Source organism: Panthera leo, chromosome B2 (genome assembly GCF_018350215.1).
Source record: "Panthera leo isolate Ple1 chromosome B2, P.leo_Ple1_pat1.1, whole genome shotgun sequence".
Classification (NCBI taxonomy): domain Eukaryota; kingdom Metazoa; phylum Chordata; class Mammalia; order Carnivora; family Felidae; genus Panthera; species Panthera leo.
In genome coordinates, this window is record NC_056683.1 from 71,137,209 (window position 1) to 71,155,219 (window position 18,011).

Sequence of the window (18,011 nt, forward strand, 5' to 3'; positions counted from 1 at the left end):
ATGGGCCGCTTCTCTGTTGAAGGGGGCATGGCAGTGGGAAGGGGAGGGGCCACAAGTAGGTTACAGTATGTTTAATGTGTTCATGCACACTCATGCAGATACACAGAGGCGTTTTTTGAGGGGGCTCTGATGAACCCTTCGGGCATATTTGAAAACACTTGGAGGAAGTCATCTCTAAGATCCTCCTTATTAAAAAAAAAAAAAAAAAAAAAACTTATGATTCCACGGATATAATTCCACTCAGGCATTGTTGACTCTTTCAACCAGTATTAGTTCAAGATTTAACCAAGAAAGAGAAAAGTCCAGTACTATCCACAGACATCATTATCTTGGTGTTTGACTCACATTTTAAGTTTCATAGTATCATCGATTTTCATAAATGGAAGGGGGTCTTTGAGATCAATTATTCAAATGGCTTTCTGATTTTTTTTCCCTTAGTAATAAAAGCTTCTCTTCAAATAGTACGTACCTTACATAGAAATCTAAAATACTCTGTGAAAGAGTCAGAATGGGCCTGCAAAGTTGAAGTGGATGTGAGGAGATAGAACCCTAACAGTTCAGCATCTCTCAAACACCCCCTTCCAAAAGCAGCCAAGAATCCTCTCTCAAACCACAGGGCAAACTGATGCAGAATGTTAACAATTAGAGTTTTAACCCAGTTCCAACCCCTTCATCTGGTGAGGAAGCCAAGGCCCAGTGAGGTGCTCAAAATCTCACCACAAGCTGGCGTCAGAGCTGGTACAGAACCCAGTCCCTGGTATGCTAGAGCTAGCTGGCACTCAGTCATAAGACCCAATTGTTACATCTTTAGAAATTTTGCAAGCCAGTTGACACCATGTTGGTAGCTGGAAATCAGCCATGGTGAAAATATTTACACCACAGAAGTCAGCAAGTGCTACAAATCCGGGCTTTCCCCAGAGAACTGGTTGTTTAAACAAACCTTTTACCAGCACACCTCAGAATCCAGTATTCCTGAGTTCAGGTCCTTACCTGCTATTCAGCAGAGAATAGATGGACTGCCTTTTGATAGGAAACACAATTTTAAGTTAATAAAAAAATTAAAATAAAGTAAAACTTATTTCTTTCTTACGAAAAAGAACTTAATACCCCAAAATAGTAATTTTTCTCAATATTTACCACTTTCTATTGTCCTGTGGGTACTTGATTCCACTGTCTTTCAAGCTGTTATTTGGAGTCTTCAATAACTTGGGGGATTGATTTTTAATAATAAGTGAGCCAGGCAGGTCAAAGCTTTAGAACATTAGTTAAATTAAAGGCTAAACATAAGAAGAACATAAAAGAAATTATCGAAACTGCTGTTTGAGAAGGGAATTATCTGATATACCTTCTCTTTCAGTCCCCTCTGTTTCTATTTCTGGCTAAGAAGGTATTAAAAGGTCGGTATAAACAACTGCTGGTCTCCAAGCTTCTCAGATGGCCTTGAGCCTCCCCGTATTTAATCCTCCCAACTGAACTTCTGTTTCATCGTCTTAACAATGACCCTTTCCTTCTGCCTCTTTCTCCCCTCCCTTCACTGCTTTTCTTGTCCTTTGTGGCACTGGCTCAGCTCTCCTCCTGGGCATGTTTGGGCATGCTTGTGATGTCAGATGCCTGCACTTCAGCTGTCCTTTTGTATCCATGGTGATGGATGAAAAATAAGCCGCTTTGCAGTGATTTGAACTTTAATCCATTCAAATGATGCATGCTTTATTACTCAGGTGATTTCCCCCCCCATACTTTCAGATCACTGAAATCTTGAATTATTAAAGAGGAATTAACATGCTTTTTCTTTCTTTCCTTTTTTTTTTTTTTTTTAACCTTTTATGCCTTGGTAAGTTCAAATAATCTTTGATCTCAGCACCTGAAAATTTTTTTCTTGATAATTAAGTCAATAGGAAAATAATTTTAGAAATATGATTCCAGAGGAAAAGAAATTATAAAACATATTATTTGATGTTCCTTCTCACTACATGCATATAGGTAATTTTTATTAGGCTAAGTAAGGGTGGAGGACCTACATAACACTAGGGAAACATGACAAAAAGGGTAAAATGTTCACAAAGTAGTGCTGCCCATAATACTGACCATTTGACACTAGTGGTCCTTGAAATCACTTTAGTAGTCTATTGATATAATCTATTGATATCAATGGCTTTGAATCTTTTTAACTTAGGGGAAAAAATCTCAGTCTGCTGGTAGTCTTTAGTACCTTGCTAATACTTCTTAATCGTATTTTTTACAAAAAACAAGAGCTAGCTTTTTACACACAAACCGCATGCAATAGTTTCTAGCTATAATGTAATAACCATGTTTAAATTCTATCAGTGCTCATCGTTTCTTCTGTTTATAAATAACACTGACTTTCCAGTGACATAGTTTCTTTATATTAAAAATATGATGTAGTCAATACAAACAAAGAGCAAAAATCAGGAAGTCGGCAGTTCTAGGAAACTCAGTTCTCTACAGTTGTGCTGTAGTTACAGCCAGGATCCTGCCTCACTTTCATGCATGGGGGAGGCATGCACTTGTAAACTTTTCTTAAGTTAGCTGTACCCTCTCTTACTTTCCTGATTCAAAAATCTGGACACTCTGGGGTCCTTGAGTGGCTCAGGAGGTTAAGCATCCGGCTCTTGATGTCAGCTCAGGTCATGATCTCATGGTTCGTGCATGAGATAGAGTCCCACATCAGGCACCGTGCTGACAGCGTGGAGCTTGCTTGGAATTCTTTCTCTCTCTCTCTCTCTCTCTCTCTCTCTCTCCACCTCCTCGTGCATGCTTTCTCTCTCAAAATAAATACATACATACATACATACATAAATATTTCCCCAAAAAGTCTGGACATTCAATGATCAGTATACCCAGAGGTGAGTAAGCCTTGGGAAAAACATTAATATTATATAAAATATCAAGGATACACAGACTCCCAGAGACAGAAAGTGGAGGTATCTAGGAACTGGAGAGAGGACAGAATGGAAGTTATTGTCTAATGGATACAGAAATTCTGTTTGGGATGATGAAAACATTCTGGAAATGGATAATGGTGATGGTTATACAACACTTTGAATATACTTAATACCACTGAATTGTATGCTTAAAGATGGTTGAAACAGGGGCATCCAACTCAATTTTGGCTCAGCATGATCTCATGGTCATGAAATTGAGCCCCAAGTCAGATTCCTAAGATTCTCTCTCTCTTTCTCTCTCTCCTTCTGCCCCTTCTCCCCCACTTGTGCACTAGTGCACACACACACACACTCTCTCTCTCAAAATTAAATTTAAAAAATTGTTAAAACAGTAAATTTTTTGCATATATATGTGTGTTTTACCACAATTTTAAAAATATTGCAATTTAAAATTGTTGTTATTGCTGATAAAAGAAATTTTAGTGCATTGACATAGGCAGAAAGTAGTGATGGATCACACTCTGCCATTAGAGTTTAGTGAAGCTGATGCACCAGCTGCCCTTCCTGAACACTCAAGAGGGAAAGTGGGATCTGTGGCAAGTCTAGACTGTGACTGAGTATTAATAACCTTGTGATTCACCATATTGGATCCCGAGACAAGACCAAGGCACCTGGATATGCAGGCTCTGGTTAGAAATGAGATAGCCGGAAGCATGGTCCCATTTCTCTTGTTTGGCATCACTGAACTCCATTTCTTCTCATCAAGGGATAGTGACCAATTGCCTGCTCTTAGTGACAGGACAAAAGTGGGGTCAAGGTCATGGTATCTTGATCAGGCAGCAAGGTGGGGAGAACAGCGTAGCAATTTCATGTGCCTTGGTCTAGTCTATAACACTAAGTTAATAAATGGGAACAGAAGCCAGGTAGACTCGAACAGTATGACATAACCCACAATATTTAGGAAAATCATAGTAGTTGAATGAATTAAGATTTTTGTTTTACCTAACACAGATTAAACAATACAAATATTCAAGTAAAAAATTACTAAATTTGAAAATGTCCCTCTCTACTTTCTGCGAAATGGAATCTTGCATGGGATTTTTCCTGTTACCCTAGAGTTGTGGCTACTGTCTAAAGCTGAGGTCATGCTCTTAAAAGCCATAAATAATTAGGACTCAAAACATTCTACTGGGGCTTATTAAAAAGTATATAACCAGCCTTTCTACCATCAACCACAACCCTAGAAAACTCTTCTCTTCACCTTCACCTCACCAAAGAAATGGCCTAGTGGGTAGGGGTTAGGGGAGGAACTCCCAGAAAAGAATTCATAGACACCCATAAGGTGCCTTGAAGAAGGAGAGACTGGCATCTAGATTCCTGACTTGTGTCTGCTCCTTTGTTGTAGCTGTTTTGTAGCTTTGTGCTGCCATTGGAATAAAGCATGTGAGATTTTTAGGAGATTTTTCCATTGTTCATGGGGGCATCCATAAAAAAGTAATGTCCATTTCTACTCTAGAAATTTCTAAAGGTGGGAATTGAAAAACCACTACAAATAGGGTTTAAAGACAGTTTATCTGAGAAGATGAGGGCTCCTGGCCCCAGTCTGGTTCTTCATGATCTTAAAGGCCATAGCACGGATGTCTGGGTTTCATGATTCCATAAAAGGAGTGAAGATTTAGAGGAAGGCAGATGAGCACAGGGTTGCCCTAGGAGGCTACGGGGTGGTAAACATACAACCCAGAGAGGAAGCTGAGAGAGTGAACTCCTGCTCAACCTGGAAGTCCAGTTTGTCCCTCTCTTCCTCACAACAGCAGAAAAGAACTGGGTAAAGCTGAGCATTATGCCAAGGGAGGTACACTTCATATGCTTAGAGACCATCTTGTCTTCTGAGACACTGGTCTCAGATACGAACATGCTGAACCAGAGTGAGGCCAGTGATGCCTCCCCAGCTTGACCTGTGGACCATTCACATATAAAGGTGGATGACTTCCCCATCCCCCCACCAGAGCCAGTAGTATCATCTCCCCTACTTCCGTCACGTCCAGAGTTCTAGCTTCTGTTACAGGAGGGAAAGAAAAGAGATTGAATCAGAAATGAGACCGAAGGTTTCTTTTTTTTTTTTTTAAGTTTATTTTGGGAGAGAGAGAGAAAGAGCACAAGCAGGGGGGGCAGGGGAGGAGACAGGAGAGGAGAGGAGAGAGTGAGGAGAGAGAGAAAATCCTAAGCAGGCTCTGTCCTGTCAGTGAAGAGCCTGACATGGAGCTCAATCTCACGACTGTGAAATCATGACCTGAACCGAAATCAAGAGCTGGGCGCTTAATGGACTGAGCCACCCACATGCCCCTAAGACTGAAGTTTTGAAACTGGACTACACTTCAAAACCTGAAAGTAACCAGAATTTTATGGAATTTGTCCAAGATGTTAATCTGGAATTCAATACAGCACAGTTGAAAGCAATGATTGGGGGGGAAAAATGACACTATTTTTATTAATCCACTAAGCTGAGACAGCCCAATTAACATAAAACTATATTTATAATTTTATATCATGATTATTTGCTTAATAGTAACAATTTGGTCATCTATCTTAAAGTCTTCTTTAATATCATTTATGATAGTCTCATCTTTCCACTTTACAGATATGTCATAATTTACTTAACCATTACTCTAGTATAGGATGTCAGTATTGTTTTAAAATTTTAAGAATTGAATTATAACATCTGTTCCTTTAAATGTGATTATTATTATCATTCTTAAATGTCCACTGATCTGTAGACCAGAGTGATTCTAACTACCTAGGAATTTGTTAGAAGACAGCTAGGAGTTTTGATGATGTGTTTATTAAGTTGGCAGCATTACACGTTTTATGCTTCTAGTGTTTGCTAGTTTGTGTGGATGACTGTAATTCTACAGGATATAACATGTCCCTGCCTTCCAGAATATAAGCACTGCAAGGATGAGAGTTCATCTGTTTCATTCTCTGCTGTATGCCTAGTACCTAGAATAGGCCCAGCACAGAGTAGGCACTAAAAATATGCTTAAAAAAATATTAATGAATGAAATTTTGAGCAGGAGGGGGGCCATAATTACTGCTCAATTTCTCTTTGGTTTTTGCAGAGTGGGTTTATGGGAACCACATAAGTAGGTGGTTAGGGCAAGAATGGATCTAGCAAAGGGCACCTGGGTGGCTCAGCCGGTTGAGCATCTGACTCTTGATTTTGGCTCAGGTCATGATCCCAGCATTGTGGACTTGGAGCTCCACATCAGGCTCCATGCTGAGTGTGTAGCCTGCTTAAGATTCTTCCCTCCCCCCACCCCATCCCTCTCCCTCACTGGAGCTCGCTCTCTCTTTCACTCTAAGGAAAAAAAAAAAAAAAAAAGAATGGATCTAACAGAAGAAACAATGAGAGGATGTAGGGAGTATAGCAGAAGATAGACACAAAGATGAAAAGGGAACTCCAGGTCCCTGGCATCTGAATAAGTATTGATGTGATCCTATGGCTTTGTTTTTATTAAGGTCTAATAATCCAATCAGCAAGACATCAAGGCTCATAATAAGATGACTGAAACCAAGCAATGGATATACAGGAGAAATTGTTGCTAGGTGGTGAATTGCACATACCTGTCTAGACACTGGCCTCTCGAAGTCTCAGTAAAATAATAGGAGAGCCATTAAGTAAATTAAAAAAAAAAAAAAAGTTTTTTTAAAGATTAAGAACATATGGTTAAGAGAGGGGTCATAAAATGGAGATAGCAATTGACCAAAAGTTTGAAAAAATTCTGGAAGATAGAAACTAAATAGGATCAGACTAAAGGAATACATAGAGAAGTGAAACACTATAACCCTAAACTTCACAGATAAAAGGACTTGTTTCCACAGGAGGCCCAGAGAAATTCCAAGTTCAGAGGCAACATTTGCAAAAGTCAGTTCAGGATGGGGATATCATCAGCATAACTAATTAAAGAAGTACTGCCCCTGTCCCTCTCTTTCTCTCTCATTCCCCTGGGTTTACATTTCCAAACTCAATTTATAAACACAGCATAGAAGAGCTACATTTTAAAATGAAAACAATGAAACAATATAAACATTACAAGCATCAACAATTTAAAAAGTATAACAAAAATCAGGAAGAACAGAGGTGGAATGTCCTAATTTCCTCATCTTTTATTACAAGTTGATGAATACTGCCTAAAATCAGTAAGTCAAGAAATAGAAGTAAAATGTATTCTTTGAGGTTAAAGAATAACCACCACAAGCAAATGAACAAACAAAGTTCCCTTAAAAATATTCAATGGTCAAAAATAATATATCCAATGGGCATGATTATCTGATGAAAATTATTATGCCTGGGGAGTGAGACTTGGCATAGGAAGTGAGAGAAGGGGCTAGGAGTCTTACACAGACACATCTGTATAATTTTAAAGGGCTTCCAAGTGGTGATATTGCTTTCATAAAAACAAACTAATCTTAAATGCTAAGTATTTGGAAAATGTAAAATGTTACATTAAAGTGTTATTAGTGGTTCTTTTTGAATGATAAGAATTATGGACAGTTTTTTGGGGGGGGAATCTGTAATTCTACATTTTCTAAGTTTCCTATCTCCATTATTTTTACAGTAGAAAAAAAAAAACATTAAAAAAATGTCATGACCATGGGTTTGCTGTAAAGTATTATACATGCAAATAAAGAATTTAAAACAATATTTAGCTGCATAAAGGAGAATCAAAGAGGCCAAGAAGGAAAGCTGGACTTTACAGTCACTGGTAATTGGAAGAAGCAAAAGTTGGAACTGAAGAGAGGAAGCTGGCACCACTTTCAGAAAGGAATAAATTCTGAATGTACACTAGAATGGAAAGTTTGACGAGCCACAGAGTTTACTGAGCTGCTCCTGGATTTTGTCCCCCACTATGATCCTGTTTATCTAGATTTTTCTATAGGATGAGGAGCATGCATATTCATTTTTCCTCTTGTATTTATTGCAACCAGATAAAAATCTGACCACTGCAGAGATCACAAATGAGACCTTTCCCAGTAGGACATACTCTGCCTGAAGCTGCTACTTCCTGATTGTGCACTCGCTGGTCATGTCCCCAGAAACCAGACATGATCTTGTTGTTCCTACTTGATCAAGGAGCCCAGGCCATGCGGGCTGCTGAGTAGCTCCACAGGAAGAACTTGTCACATATGGCGTGGTTAATGCGGAATACGGTCAGAAAGTAAATGGTTACCGTAGAAGGTGCCTCTGCATAGTAGCCTACATGCTGGCACTACTATCAGTGCCTTCAGCAAACCTGTTTTACTTGTACTTCAATGTCATGACCATAGCATCTGTTGCTGTGCCTTTTACTTTAATACATTTCTGCCAGTGTCTCAAAAGAGCACATTCTTTCATGCAACATCCAGCAAAGATTTTCTACAAAAGTCAGTGGTCAAGGACTCAGTGTTAATTAAACATCAAAAGGGTGGCATGCCAGCCTACTACAGAGAAAAAGCCACTTCAAAAATATCCACCATTTCAAGAAGCACTGATGAAGGCCATTTGAGATTTTTTGGATGACATTTCCAAAATGTGATGGTTTTTTACTTTTTTTTTTAATTTTTTTTTTTAATGTTTATTTATTTTTGAGACAGAGAGAGACGGAGCATGAATGGGGGAGGGGCAGAGAGAGAGGGAGACACAGAATCGGAAGCAGGCTCCAGGCTCTGAGCCATCAGCCCAGAGCCCGACGCGGGGCTCGAACTCACAGACCGCGAGATCGTGACCTGAGCCGAAGTCGGACGCTCAACCGACTGAGCCACCCAGGCGCCCCGGTTTTTTACTTTTTGAAGCACCTTTTTTACTGACCTCTCTGCTGGGCTTGTTTTGTTGCAAGCTGTAATGACTTAGACTATGTACAAGTTCTTTGGAATTACAAAACCTCATCCCCAATTCTTTACTGTATAATGGAGAAGTAGAGTATTGAAATATTAAAGGAGCCATGGTGGACTTCCCAGTGAGCTATCTAAAAGTCAGCTGAGATGTGGGTTTTTTTGTGTTTTTTCTGTTTTTTTGGGCCAAGGTTTTGCTTCTCAAAGTGGGGTCAATGAACAAACAGTACCAGCATTGCCGAGAATCAGAATCTCAGGTCTCACTCCAGACCCCAGAATCTTCATCACAGGTGATTTGTATGCACAGTGCAGTTTGAAAAGTATTGGTTTAGGAGAATCCATAGTTGCTTCGGGAATATTCCCAGCTATCAAAACTGAGGCTTTACATCTTACAAATTTCACAATTCACTTCTAAGCATACTATACTGATTGTTTGATATTCAAGATAGGTTAGAGGCTTCTCATACTGATAGCAGTATTTTGGACAGCAGTTACTCTAAGCATAGGATACTGTGCCCTATGGTGTGGAATCAACCCCCTCATTGTCTTGGTGATTTAGGCCCTTTTCATTGTGTTTGCAGTAGACTGGAGAGGATTCTGTCTCCCAGAGAGTTTTTCATATGGAAGCTGCTTTTCAGTTATTGCTGGAATTTTCCTTTCAGAAGCACTTACACGGTCTACACAGCCAAATGAAGAAAGAAGAGACAGGGTTCACAGCTAATGCAAATCAAGGACAAAGTTCTAGTTTCACCATCTTTGCTATGGCCTCTGAATTTATACCTGCCAGTCCTGATATTACTCTGATCAAAAATACAAAGAAAAGAAGATGGTGTTTGTATGTTTGCTTACACGTGGAGATATTTTGCAAGTCTGAATTCTGATGAACCCCTTCAAAATCACAACAAAACCTCAGTTTTAGACAAGATACTCACATGTCCAAATGAACTTTGTGCAGAAGAAATTCATCATCTAAATGAAAATAATTCATGCCTGTGGCCCCAGTGAAGAAAAGGGACCAAAAATTTAATGTGTTTTGGTTTTGATTTGTTTCTTTGTTTTTTACCACTTGGATGGTCATGCAAACATGATGTATCAAAACAAGATGGGTGATGCTTGTAGCCATGATGGACAGATACCATCAGAATAGCCAAGATCCTGGGTGACTTAATCTTGTAAGACTTGGCCATTTTCCTTCCTCTTCCATGAAGTATCTTTGGGAAAAAAAAAGTTTATTTATTCATTTTTGAGAGAGACAGAGAGAAAGGCAGAGAAAGAGGGAGGTAGAGAATCCCAAGCAGGATCCACACTATCAGCACACTATCTTTGATAATGTACATTTTTCTGAGAAAATTATATGATCTGGTCAGATTTTTAGCCTTTTTTCATCCTGAAGAAATGTTATAGTTGTTGTTCACAAGCAACAAATGTTATTTGATATGTTATCAGTCATTTTTGCATGGTCATTTTAGTTAGGTGGCCAGTTGAGTGGTGCTGAGAAACTCCAGCTCATGAACACAATTCTCAATGGCCTTTGGAGAGGAAATGATCTGTCTCTTCCTCTTATTTTTCCTGTTGTGAGCATGGTAGGTATATTAACATCATGTCATTATAATGGTTGTCTAGTGTGTAAAAATATTAAATAGGAGTTTCTAGACATGTCCAGAAGCTTTTTTACACAAGAAATTCCAGGGTAGGAGGGAGACATAATTTTTAAATTGCAAAGTTTGTACTTAGGACATAATATATGCAAAAATATTAATAGAGCCTTTCTAATCTTCTTTTGACATTCTACTGACAGTCATTTGAGAGTTGTTGTTTCCGGAGTATTCTTTGAAATTCAATAGAGGATTTATTGAGGAGTCTGCAACAGGGAATAAAGAATGCTGACTTGAAATTTGTAATTCAAATGTACTTTTCTCTAAATCCTGAAGTTCAGTCAATCGGAATATAAGTGAAAAATAGAAAATTTAATGGTTTTTATATTGTAAAGTGGTATGGTAACAGTGCAGACTATGAAGTCAGAGGTCACACACACTTGGCTCTGTCACCCAGAAGTTGCAATTTGAGGCAAGTTACTCAACTCTATTTTCCTTGTCCAAAAATGGAAACCATAATGCCACTTCCTCAGATTGTTTTGAAAGTTAAATAAGATAATTGCTTAGTAAACCCGAAGGCTAATGAATTATTATATTATTATATTATTATTATATACATGCCAATATCAAGGTAGACAATGAAAGAGATAGATATTATTATACAGACAAATATGGCTATTACAGATGTTGTCATTATATATCTGCCAATATCTGGCTAGCTAATGTAAAAGACAAGATATTTCAGTCACAATAGTCACCTTCTGTGACCTATGTAAAGAAAAAACTAAAAATATACCATGTCCCTGGAAAAGAAAACTGAGTAATTTAAAAGTGTCAAATCATCTCCAATTGAATTATAGGCTCACTGACATTTCAAAACCATTTCTTTAAGGTATTCAAAATGATCTTAAATTTTTTATTTATTTAAAAATTTTTTTTTAACATTTATTCATTTTTTGAGAGACAGAGTGAGACACAGAGTATGAGCGGGGGAGGGACAGAGAGAGAGGGAGACACAGAATCTGAAGCAGGCTCCAGGCTCTGAGCTGTCAGCACAGAGCCCGATGCAGGGCCTGAACTCACAAACTGTGAGATCATGACCTCAGCTGAAGTGGGATGCTTAACTGACTGAGCCACCCAGTTGTCCCTGATCTTAAATTTTTTAGATGAATGAACACATAAAGTGAGTTTTTAAAAATTAAAAATAATAATCATGAAAAGAGATATAGCCTGTACAGACATTAAAATATTATATGTTACAAACATTTTTAAGTAGTACTAACACAAAATTAAAATATATGATAAAGTTAATGTCCCAAGTCAAAGAAAAAAGGAAAGAATTATTCATTAAATGATTCTGGGAAAAGTCATGGGCTCAGAGATCTTTATTTATAACTTGGACTATACCATTTCATTAAATATATACCAAATGAATTTAAGAATTAAATTTAAAATTCAAAATATAAAAAGCAGCATAAAATTAAAGTAAATTTTTATCAAATTTCTGCAAAGAGGAAACTTCCTAAGATTAAAAATAGGGAAAGAAAACTCCACAAAGCACAAAAATCAAAGGATATGGACAATTGCCTAAAGAGAAATTAATACATATTAACAAATGTGGAAAAGTCTAACAACATTAGAAGCCTTTAAAATTTTTCAAAATGAAATAATTATGTCCAAGTAGATTCCATTTTCATTTCTCCACTTATTTCATATTTTAAGAATAAAAATATTAAATGCCTGTAAGGAGACAATAAAAAAGCCATGCTCAGAACAAAGCTGGAGATATCACAATCCCAGATTTCAAGGTACACTACATATCTGTAGTAATCAAAACAGTACGGTTCTGGCACCGTATAGATCAATATAGATCAATGGAAATATAGATCAATGGAACAGAGAGTCCAGAAATAAACCCATGCTTTTATGAATAATTATGAATAATTATGTCAATCTATGACAAAGGAGGCAAGAAAATGCAATGGGAAAAAGACAGCCTCTTCCACAAATGGTGTTGGGAAAATTCGACAGCTGCATGTGTATGAAACTTAAACCACTTTCTTACAACATCCACAAAAACAACTCAAAATGGATTAAAGACCTAAATGTTATACCTGAAACCATGAAATTCCTGAAAGAAAGAAAGAAAGAAAGAAAGAAAGAAAGAAAGAAAGAAAGAAAGAAAGAAAAACAAGCACAGGCAGTAATTTTTTTGACATTGGCCATAGAAACATTTTTCTAGATATGTTTCCTCTGGCAAGGGAAACAAAAGCAAAATTAAACTATTGTGACTATACCAAAATAAAAAGCTTTTGCACAGTGAAAGAAACTATCAATAAACCAGCAAGGCAACTTACTGAATGGGAGAAGAAATTGGCAAATCATATATCCAATAAGGGGTTAATATCCAAGATATATAAAGAACTTATACAACTCAACACCAAAAAAACCCTCAAATAATCCAATTAAAAAATAGGCAGAGGAATAGCCAACACATAGGCATATACATGGCCAACACATACATAAACAGATGTTCAATATTACTAACCATCAGAGAAATGCAAATTTAAAACACAATGAGGGTGCCTGGATGGCTCAGTCAGTTAAGGATCTGACTCTTGACTTTGGCTCAGGTCATGATATCACGGTTTGTGAGTTCGAGCCCTGAGTAGGCTCTGCACTGATAGCGTGGAAACTGCTTGGGATTCTCTCCCTCTGTCTGTCTCTCTCTCTGTTCCTCCCCTGCTGGTGCTCTCTCTCTCTCAAAATAAATAAATAAACTTAAAAAAACATACACACGCACCACAATGAGATATTGCTTTATACCTTTCAGAATGGCTACAATCAAAAACACAAGAGATAAGAAGTGTTGTCAAGGATATGGAGAAAAAGGAGCCCTTGCAGCCACTGTGGAAAACAGTGTGGAGGTTCCTCAAAAAATTAAAAATAGAATTATGATATGATCCAGTAATTCCACTACTGGATACTTACCCAAAGAAATGAAAATAGTAATTAAAAATGATAAATGCACCCTATGTTTATTGCAGCATTATTTACAATAGCCAAGATATGGAAGCAACCTGTGTCCATCCATAGATGAATGGATAAAGATTTTGTGTTTCACATAATGGAATATTACTTATGTATAAAAAAAAGAAAGAACACTTGCTATTGATGACAAATAAGAAGAAATATAGAATTGTAACTGTGGGTCATGTTTTAATTTTTATTAAAAGTAATACCTATCTGTAATTTTTTTGCCTGTTAAAGTTATGATTAATTTAGTGGTTCATGACAAGAAAAATTAAAATTTGTGACTAAGGAGAAGATATTGAAATACCCAAATTATTAAAATACTGAAGATTTAAATTCTTACTGAGCAGGAAAAATCATCTAGCATAGGTTTTCAAAGAACATCTGTACATGAAAAAAAAAAAAACATGCAGAACTATTAATAGATCAATGAACAAACTGGAGCTATTCCACTGGGAATATTCCCAGATTGTCACAACCATTATCATGCAATAGCCTTCCAAGAGTAATTATGTTTGGAATACTTATATTTCGAGTAAATGTGTTCTGGAGGAAGAAGCATTGTAATTAGTAGCAGATAAGCTTGCTGGGACACAACCTTGCTTCAGCCAGCAAACATTAGATGTCCAGAGAATCTTTTTTCTAAGCAAATTTTAATATTTTATGAGACAATTATTCAGTTCTATGTCTCATTTGGCATGCAAACTTTTTCCAGAATGCTTCCAGGGAGAAGAGTTACCCTGATTGTGGGGAGTTTGGAATTAATCAGGCTGGAATGGAAAGACTACTATGTATATTACAGTTTATTATTTTGAACCTCCGTGATTGAGGACTTGTGATCATTCAGATCTGACTGGGCTCTTGTTTTTCTTGGAATCAAGAAAGAAAATATTTATGATGCAAATTAGTATCATAAGTGAGAATCTCCTAAGAGAGAAAACTAATTTAGACGCATCAGCACATTGTTTTCGCTATGAGTGCCAAACGAGTCTGGCGTAAATGAGTGATACATGCAAGGAAGTAGGTGACATAGTCGTGGGGAAAGAACAACAGGTGGAAGGATGTGTGTGGAGCCTGCTGCTGTAGCTCCTGAAGACAGCTCGGCTCCAGAGATGGAGAGACTGTAGAATCAGCAGTTTGGGCACAGTCCATCCATACACAGGAGGATCAACCACTGTAAACAGGTGATGGCATAGGGCTTTGCACACGTAAGGATAGCACTACATCCTGGTGTCCGGACCAGAGCCCCGTGGTTGCATAAATACATCATATAAATGTGATGCGTAGAATCCTTTTTGAAGGGAGGAAACAATTGATGTGAAGGTATTTAAACCACAGAATCTATTAACTGAATGTAGTGGTACATTTACTTTAAAGAAGTGAAAACTCTACATAAGTTTTCCATAAAATAAATATCCCTAATTGACCTTCTGACTGACTAATGGTAAGACAGCTGTTGTTCAGCAAAAGATTCTGATAACAAACGGAGGTGAACTTACAAGGTACACTCTCAGCACTTTGGGTGTCTTTTAGTTTAACTTTGTATTATAAAAATGTTCAAGGGGCACCTGGATGGCTCAGTTGTTTAAGTGACTGACTTCAGCTCATGTCATGATCTCCAGCCAGTTTGTGTGTTGGAGCCTCATCTGGCTGGCTCTCTGCTGTCAGCACAGAGCCTGCTTCAGATCCTCTGTCCTCCTCTTTCTCTGCCTCTCCCCTGCTTGTGCCTGTGTGCTGGAGCTTGGGGGCGCTCTCTTTTTCTCCTCAAAAATAATAAATAAAAACGTTTAAAATAAAAAGAATGTTCAAACATATGCAAAAATAGACTAATACAATGACTCTCAATGTAGCTATCACCAAGTAAAAACAATATTTTGGTGGCATAGACTTTGATTAGAATTACAAGTGCAGGGGGTATCTGTCTCTTTCACTCTATTATCTGGAATGCCAACAACAGCCACAAACACACATATGAATGAATGATTTAATGAAGAAAGCTCAAATTAAAGAAAATAAAAAGATTTAGTCCAGAACGTTGTAACAGGAAAAAAGGACTAAGGGAACTGCTGGGAGAATATTATATTCTAACTGGTAGACCAATCTGATGCAAGAACTATTAAAATGAAAGCATAAAATAAAAGTAGCAATCCAACAATACACTCACACCTACAAAAAGGTAGACTGAATTTCCAGGGCACAGAATGAAAGAAGAAAAGAAATAAGTCAACATGTATCTATTTGGATCTGTGAAAGAAGGGCAAATCAAGAATGAGGGTTGATGGGTAGAATGAGTATATTGCAGATGCAAAAAGGAGGCAAACAGGCTGAAAGACACAGAAGCAGCTAGAGATGACTGAGATAAATAGAAGACAGGCACTCTGGAGGAAAAGAAAAAGGAAGAGCTCTGCCCAGTGAAAAAGCCTGGAAACAAAACGTTCTAGTAACCGCAAGTAAACCCAGTGCCCACGTCTTGGTCTCTAATGTCACGCCCTGTTGAAAGGAACCAGGGCTTCCAAAAGGATTCGTGGATTTCAGGGCTGGCATGTGGCCACCATACTATGTAGTGTGGGATTAGTCTATTTCCCTTGTTTCCTGGGACCCAGGAAAGTTATGCAACTTTGCTAAAGTCACAGAGTTTAGAGGCAAAAATCAAAATCTACTTTAATGTTTTATATTTAGAATAAGTTATATTCATATTTTATTTATTTATTTAAAAAGAAATACAGTTTTAAATGAATCCTTTAAGTTCCATGGGAACAGGAGTTTTTTTTTCTGATCCACTGACACTTGCCCAGTGCCTAGAAAAGTGATGACCCAATATTAAGTGCTTATAAAATATTTGTTGAATGAATTACTGAAGGAACAAACAGTTACAAAATGTCATAATCATCAGCTATGTGATTATTTTAACCAGGCTGTAAGCTAGATAATGGTGGTGTTATGTTTTGCTCACCATTCTATCTTAAGTACCTAGAACTTGGTCTTATATCAATAGTTGAGTAATTTTTTGAAATATTTATGAACTATGATTTATTTGAACCACAAATTTAATTTTTTTAAGTTTATTTATTTTGAGAGAGAGAGAGAGAGAGCACAAGCAGGGGAGGGGCAGAGAGAGTGGGAGAGAGAGAATCCCAAGCAGGGGATTCTCGATGTGGGACTCCATCCACAACGATCATGACCTGAGCAGAAATCAAAGAGTCAGATGCTTCACCAACTGAGCCACCCAGGTGCCCACAAATTTGATTTTGATCAGAAATATCATGGTGTGGGAGAAAGAGCACTAGACCAAGACAAGTAGTCTGGGTAAGCTTCTCCATTCTGCAGTTAATTGGCTGTGTAGCTTTGGATAACTTCTTTCAGTTCTCTGGGCAGTGCTAAAAAATGAAAGGTTAAACCATATTCCCAATCTCCAGTCCAATTCTTTTTTTCTTTCTTTCTTTCTTTGAGAGAGATAGACCAAGCAGAAGAGAGGCAGAGGAGGAAGAGAGAGAACCTTAAATAGACTCCACTCCCAGCACAGAGCCCCACTCAGGGCTCAATCTCACAACCATAAGATAATGACCTGAGTGTAAATCAAGAGTCAGGCGCTTAACCGACGGAGCTACCCAGGCACCCCTCTCTAATTCAGTTCTAATACCCTAAGATTAATCTCCCCACCCCTTTGTCAAAAGAATTAATAATTTTGCAAGACTCTAGATGCAAAAGCTTAGTAACTCGCTGATTTCCAAATGTATGGCATTCATCTGAAAACTCACTATATAACATAGGTCATGAGGGAGTCAAGACATAAACTTGGGTTACAACTGTTCTGAGCAACAATTTCCAACATCTAGATCACAGAGGTAAAATGCTAAAAAGCAGACAGATGCTTTGGCAGTGGCATAAAAGAGATTTGGTAACAAAATATTCTGGCTCTTGCGGCTAAATGTGAAATGTACCTCAAAGCAGATATTTCTTTCAATTCAGAGTGTTAGAATATGGAGAATGTGACTTAAGCACACAGTAGGGTGAATGGACATCGTTGCAGAAAGTTGAAGTAGGAAGAAGAAAATTAGCTGCTATCATGTAGGAGTGGAGAGGACTATTTCATGAGTACAAGTAAGATTTCCCCTAGAGATTCCATAATGAGTTGGAAGAAATTTAGAGGGGGAAAAAGAGAGAGTTTTGGATTTCTCAAATTTATCTATACTAATGAATCCCACTCAGTTAGGGACAATACCATTCCCCCCCTCCCCAGAGTATTTGTAAATGTGTGTAGGCATTTTTGCTTATCATAATGACCCTGGGGCCCTACAGGCATTCAGTATGTCGGGACCAGGGATGGTAAGCTAATGCAATGCTCAGAAGAATCTCGTACAAGGAATTATTTTTCTGCCCCAAGTGCCAATAAATAGTGCCTCTATTGAGAAAACATGCCTTGTAATGATACCAAATAATATGATAAACTGTGAGGTTGTATTCTAATTCTCTTTCTTCTACAATATTTCAGATACTTGATAAATGACAAAACATCGACTACATTTAATGAGCGTGAATTTTTTTTTAAATAAAACAACATGAAACAAGTAGTAAAAGGCATAATTTGCGAAGTCAAGGAAAATACAAACTA

At 37.7% G+C, this 18,011-nt stretch overlaps 1 long non-coding RNA gene across 1 annotated transcript; it reads right to left on the reverse strand.

Moving 5' to 3' along the window:
* Positions 1 to 989: 989 nt before the first annotated feature.
* On the reverse strand, positions 990 to 1,567 carry LOC122220119. Its single transcript, XR_006202683.1, has 2 exons — positions 1,138 to 1,567; positions 990 to 1,020 (listed from the first exon to the last, which is right to left on the reverse strand). It is a non-coding gene; the product is annotated as an uncharacterized LOC122220119 (long non-coding RNA).
* Between the last annotated feature and the right edge of the window lie 16,444 nt (positions 1,568 to 18,011).